Source organism: Notothenia coriiceps, unplaced genomic scaffold (assembly GCF_000735185.1).
Source record: "Notothenia coriiceps isolate Sejong01 unplaced genomic scaffold, NC01 NC01_scaffold00027512, whole genome shotgun sequence".
Taxonomy (NCBI): domain Eukaryota; kingdom Metazoa; phylum Chordata; class Actinopteri; order Perciformes; family Nototheniidae; genus Notothenia; species Notothenia coriiceps.
In genome coordinates this window covers 3,283-9,169 of record NW_011360213.1, presented here as the reverse complement: position 1 = coordinate 9,169, position 5,887 = coordinate 3,283, and the positions used below count along the sequence as shown (strand labels likewise).

General features: G+C 39.6%; 1 long non-coding RNA gene across 1 annotated transcript; it reads right to left on the bottom strand.

The window, feature by feature from the left end:
- Window positions 1–184: 184 nt before the first annotated feature.
- LOC104957638 (uncharacterized) lies at window positions 185–3,708 on the bottom strand. Its single transcript, XR_799685.1, has 2 exons — window positions 3,576–3,708; window positions 185–3,459 (listed from the first exon to the last, which is right to left on the bottom strand). It is a non-coding gene; the product is annotated as an uncharacterized lncRNA (long non-coding RNA).
- Window positions 3,709–5,887: the final 2,179 nt, after the last annotated feature.

Below are 5,887 nucleotides of genomic sequence, written 5' to 3'. Positions count from 1 at the left end.
TGTACCCCTGTTTTTCAAATATTTGGGTACGGAGGAAAAGAGAAAGGGTTTTATTTTCTGACGCTGCGTGAGTTCCCCGACACACCGGAGACACATATTTATGTATAAAAGACATCAAAAAGTGCATTTTGCATGATAGGTCCCCTTTAAAAGCAACAATAATAAATAACCAAAAAGAATTCAGTGATGTCCAGAAATATTTATTCCTCTTTTCAAATAAATATACTCAACAGGTACACACATCAACATGGTGCAAATATTCTTAAAGATCTGTAAGCAAAACAAAAGAAAGCTGCTTCCTTTTACAAAAAAAAACTCTACAGGTTTGGATCCCGACACGAAGAGCCTGAAGGTCTGAAGAAGGTTTGTCTCTTTCCTAAATCGCAATTTAGTTTTAAGGCTGACGAGTGTACGGGACGTCCGGCTGCTGGAAGGCATGCAAGGCTCAGAGGACGCACAGACACACACGGACACACATTCCTGTCTCAATCCCAAACAGAAACAAAGAAATCAGACTAAATTATTTAATATAAGAGTACTTTTATCGAAGCAAAGAAAATGGGAAATCATTTGTATTTGATCAAAAACTGAATGCCTGCTTGTGAAATGTAATAATATTAATTAAATCAGATGTGTATTTATTTTTGAAAACCCATCTTTTCTCGATCTATGTATGACGTGTGACTTGTGTATTTCTGGTACATGATAGAAAATTAAGTAATTCAATAAAAAGAAAAACATTTATTAATTTCCAAAATCTTGGATTATATGACAGAAAATGAAAGAAGGCATTTAATTTAACATGTGTGCCGCCTCAATCAAAAATAAATATAAATTGCATTAAAGCAGAAGATGGGACTTAACGATTAATATTAAACTTTAAAAAATTGTAATTTTTTAAACAATTACATATACTAAAGTACTTTAGACTAATCCTCTTAAACTATATGACCAGAAAAAAACCTTAAATATATCTGATAACGTGTAATATCACGTCTCTTTTTTACCAATTTAATAATTAATAAACTAAAACATAAACACTTTCTGGGCATCACAAACAAACAACACATAAATAAAGTAGGCAACTTAAAACTCTTTGGTCCACTTTATGCTTTCACTGCTGAACAAAAAAAAACTATATCGACAGGAATCTGAATAATCTGTAAAATTGCCTCATAAATCCATCGTCGCCATTGTATACAACTTTATTAGCAGACCACAAAGCTGCAACAACCACAGCTGAAGAGTGACGGCACCTCTTTTCACCCTCTGTCTGAAACCAGAGCCCAGTCTGCTCTGATTGGTTAGCTGGCCGACTGTTGTGATTGGTCAACCGCTTAGAGATGTCCCGCCCCTTAAAACTTTTGGATTTTAAGCTTAGAAGACCATTTACACGCACAAAAAATATATAACATACTACAGGAAAAGGGAAAACCCCAAACAGCATAATAGGTCCCGAGTAAGGTGTAAGAATAGTAGACTTCATATATTTTGTTAAGCATAAGAAACAGCTGTTTTTGTTTGATTGACAGGTGTGTCAGCCTATGATATTCAGCTGTGGTTGTTGCAGCTTTACCCATTATTCCAAAATCTACTGCAGACTCCGTAAAACATGGCGTACGTCACCAAATAGTCCTTTGCTTGTTTGACGTTGCTTACCAACTGTAACTATTTAAACAGGTTGTTCACAGTGTAAAGTTATTCTATGTTGTTTCAAAGATATCTCTCTCTCTCAGGGTTAAACACCTAGTTGAAGTAAAAGTTTGGTGATATTCTATATTTTTCCAACAAATCCAAAAAAACAACAACTTCGAAATGGATGTATCTCCTAACATGTATTGTGTGTTTGCATCAAATCATGATTTATCTTCTCCCTCTGTGCCACAGAGATCCTTTTACATTCAAAACTATAACATAGTCCCAAACAAAATCACTATTTCCTCCTGTTTGAGAAAATCAAATCAAAAATCAGTTTTTTAAAGATTTACGTCCTCATGATCCAATTGGGCTAGAGCTGTAGACGTCAAAGAAAGGAAGTCATAACATTTTAAGAGACAATCTGTAAGAATTTAGATAAAGAATAACGACAGACTCATCCTTTAAGGAGAATGTTTCTGCAGAGCGCTGCACATTAAAGTTGTTTTTCTCTCCCTCCTAGAGGCTCCTGAAACATTGTGAGTCACCTCCAGCCTCCTGCTGATCTGCAGCCGCTCCTTTAAACCCAATCCTCTCATCCCTGTGCAATCACACCTCCTGGGTCTCTTCTGTGGAAATAAACATCGTGAAATAAACTCTAAAGAACACCTAATAACTCTATTTTTTATATTTAAATAAATCTCTCTTGATTCAAGGTGTGCTTTAAGACAACATGGCCGAAGCAAAAATAAATGCAGAAGAAAAGGAGGCGTCAGCTTTGCAAAAACACAAGGCAGCGACTAGACAGAAACATGACTCATCAAAAAACTAAGCTTACAATTATTAGCTATTATCGAAAGAGAGCAAAGATCTGCTACAGTATCAAGGTGAGCAATGGAATCAAGTCATAGTCCATTATCTTATAGCTGCAACTGTTGATCCACACAGACACACACACACGCACACAATGTTCTAGCGAGCCGACATGTGTAAAGCCTGAGATGGTAAACTCAAGCAGATTGGTCCAAATCCTCAGGCTTCGAGCAAAAAACGCCGGAGAAGATGATCAAAGGAAAAGGAAAACGAAAAAAAACAAACAGGCAGCATAATCCTCAGACTCACTTTTATCTGGAAAACCGTTTAGACTGAGTCCTCTCTCAGGAGAAAGCATTTCTACATCCTTACAATAAAAGGTTTGACTCGGGTTCACGTGAGTGCAAATCCAACAGGGTGTGATGTCAGCAGAGGGCGGGGTCAGCAGGAAAGAAACATTCAATTCACTTCCTGTTGGACACACTTCCAGGTCCCGGCGTTCCAAGTCTGTCATGTCAAATTTGGTCAGTTTCGTCACTTCCTTCCAAACTATGGATCATTTCCTCCGGCTTTGACCAACACCACAGAACACCTGCTGATTTTACAGGTCAACGTATCAAAGCAGAATAAAACAATGGAAAAGGTTTGTCAATGGCCGACAAGATTTACAGCAGAAAGAAGAAGAAGAAAAACGTTGGGAGTTTTTGACGTAGGCAAGAGGGGGCGAGAGTTAACATTCAAGACCTGCCAGATGGAGGAGGAAGAGGAGGAGGAGGAAGAGGAGGAGGAGGAAGAGGAGGAGGAAGATGTATAGAAAGGAGAAGAAGAAGGTGTTAATGGTTCACTGCTGATCCTGATGTCCATGAAAAAGGCCTTTTTCTTGGCTGGATTAGACTCCTGCAGGTCTCTGGGGGCGGAGCCTCCTACTGGCCAGGTGAGATCACCTGCTGTTACCTGTTGTCCTTCAACAGCAGGCGGAAACTGTGCAGCTGCTGAATGCTGGTGGACAACCTGAGAGAGAGAGAGAGAGAGAGAGAGAGAGAGAGAGGACCAATTAGCCTTCACTTTAAAAAAAAAAAATGCTAGTTCTTGAGTTTCTTGTTCTTGACTGAGAGCAGCGATGTTACCTGCCGAACCCGTTGAGTAAGGCCACGATCTCCTGCCGGGTCAGCTGGAAGCCTTTAGACGGGCTGTGCTCCGGGAGGTTCTGGATCTCCTTCTCAGAGAACAGGATCTTCAGAGCGGTGCCCAGACCCTGCGTCTGCACATCAAACAACACAAGGGGAAACTGTGAGAAAGCTCTGGTTCTGCTTCAGTAAAATCATCTATACAGCAGAATTATTTGGCTCTAATGTGCCTGAACCCAACTTGAATTGGCTAGTTCGGTCTTGTGTCCTCATAAAGTCAAATATATTAAAAAGGTTCAGAGAGCTTTAACTTTTAACAAGTCTGAAAGAGATGTTTTAGAGGTTGGCAATGAGCTCCTCTAGTTCAAAGGAGACCAGAGGCCTGTACTACGAAGCCGGATTTTCGTTTAGCGAGCTTCAGGGGAAACTCTGGGTTTCCGGTCCTACGACGCTGGTTCTCTTTTTACCGGGCTAGATCTCCATGGTAACTTGTGCTGAACGGCTAACCTGCTCCGGAGCAGGTTAGGTTCAAGGATAAGAGATCAACTCAGTGAAAGCACCGCCTGCTGACCAATCAAAGCTCAGTGTGCGGAGTTTAAAGCTATCAAGTCATATTACAAGGAACTGCAGAAAAACTGTCGTTGCAGGAAAGACGGCCGGCAAAAATCAACTGACTGTGAACGTGAACATTAATAGAATATCACCTCCCATCTTCAGAGCAATCTGACTATTATAACATTAGCGTTAAGAAAGCTTAATTAAATATCTGCCACAACACAAGTAACCGGATCAAAGTAACATTACAGTCCGCGGCACTGTGAGTGCAGACGTCGATGTGTCCCATTATCATTCATATCACATCATAATATATCATATATTTCCTTATCTGAGTCAGCTGAGCCGTATCTGGCCGTGCAACACTCACAGTGTCACATACTGTACTGTATGCAGAAGTATATTTTAAGCAAGACATTAAGTTGACGAAACACTCGTGTCTTAGACGGGGCNGTATGGAGCTCGAAGGCTTTCTCTCTTGCTTCTTCACACACATGCTCTCCAGTACAGGTTAGCTCTGAGTGTTAGCGATGCTAATGTAAACACCGACCATATTACGTCCAAAACAGTCGGGCATTGTTTCTGATAGCAACGTTTCTGATAGGGCCGCGGGTGTAAAGCCAGCCTACATTATGGTCGGTGTTTACATTAGCATCGCTAACACTCAGAGCTAACCTGTACTGGAGAGCATGTGTGTGAAGAAGCAAGAGAGAAAGCCTTCGAGCTCCATACTGTTTCAGAAATAATCCTTGATAATCCATGATATGGCGTTTCATCACGGCAGTGTTTAGTTTAGACAGTAGCTGCCGGGTCCCGCATGAGCTCAGCCCCCTCCTTTTTTATTTTATCAATTTATTTGTGTTTGTTTTAAAGCTTTATACCCCAAATCAGCACTTTTGAGAAGAAAAAAAATAGCATGATAGGTGCACTTTAAGGAAATGACCTTACTGCTCAAATAATTAGTGAATCAATACCCAAACTCTTCCTGATGAGTTTAGGGTCTCAAATTCTAGTTTCAATTCTTCCAAACAGGATATTTTTATATTTATAGTGGTGCATGAATCTAAAACGAAATTAGCTTCTTGTCTTCTTGATTCGATGAATGAAATATATTATTTGTCATCACTGCACCACTCTCAGTCTCTTGGTCCCTTTTAACTTAAAATATACAATAAACCAGGGTAACCAGGATTAAGGGCGGCGCTACTTTGCTACCGCTGCTACCGCTGTGTTATTCGTGTTTTCGGGCCCATTCATGTTCTCGTCTTACAACTTAATTATTTTCACGGTATGTTTCCGAAAATAAAATGTAACTAATGTTTTTTTCCCCTAAAAATGTTCCTTTTTCAGCCTTTGGTTGTACTTCGCTTTATCCTCTGGTTCACTTCTGGTTAGCAAACAAACAAGATGGCGGCAGCAAGATGCCAAACTTGAAGCTTCAAACTCAAAAGTTAAAAACCCAAAGTACTGAGTGATGAAATTAAGTCACGAGGTAAGAATGAAATGTATGCATGTCCGTTATGGCAATTTTATTGTAGTGTCACAAACACGATAACCACAATCACACAAACAAAGAGCTCCACAACAAAATGCACAATCTCTTTACAAATAACTTAGAAAAATGTTCGTCTTTTAGAAATATAGACTTTTTTTCTGAACATTGTTACAGAAATGTGAACAACCGCAAAACAAAACTCATATTAACAAAAATGTAACGATGGGTTGAACCTCAAAATCATGTTTTTCCACATTATTAT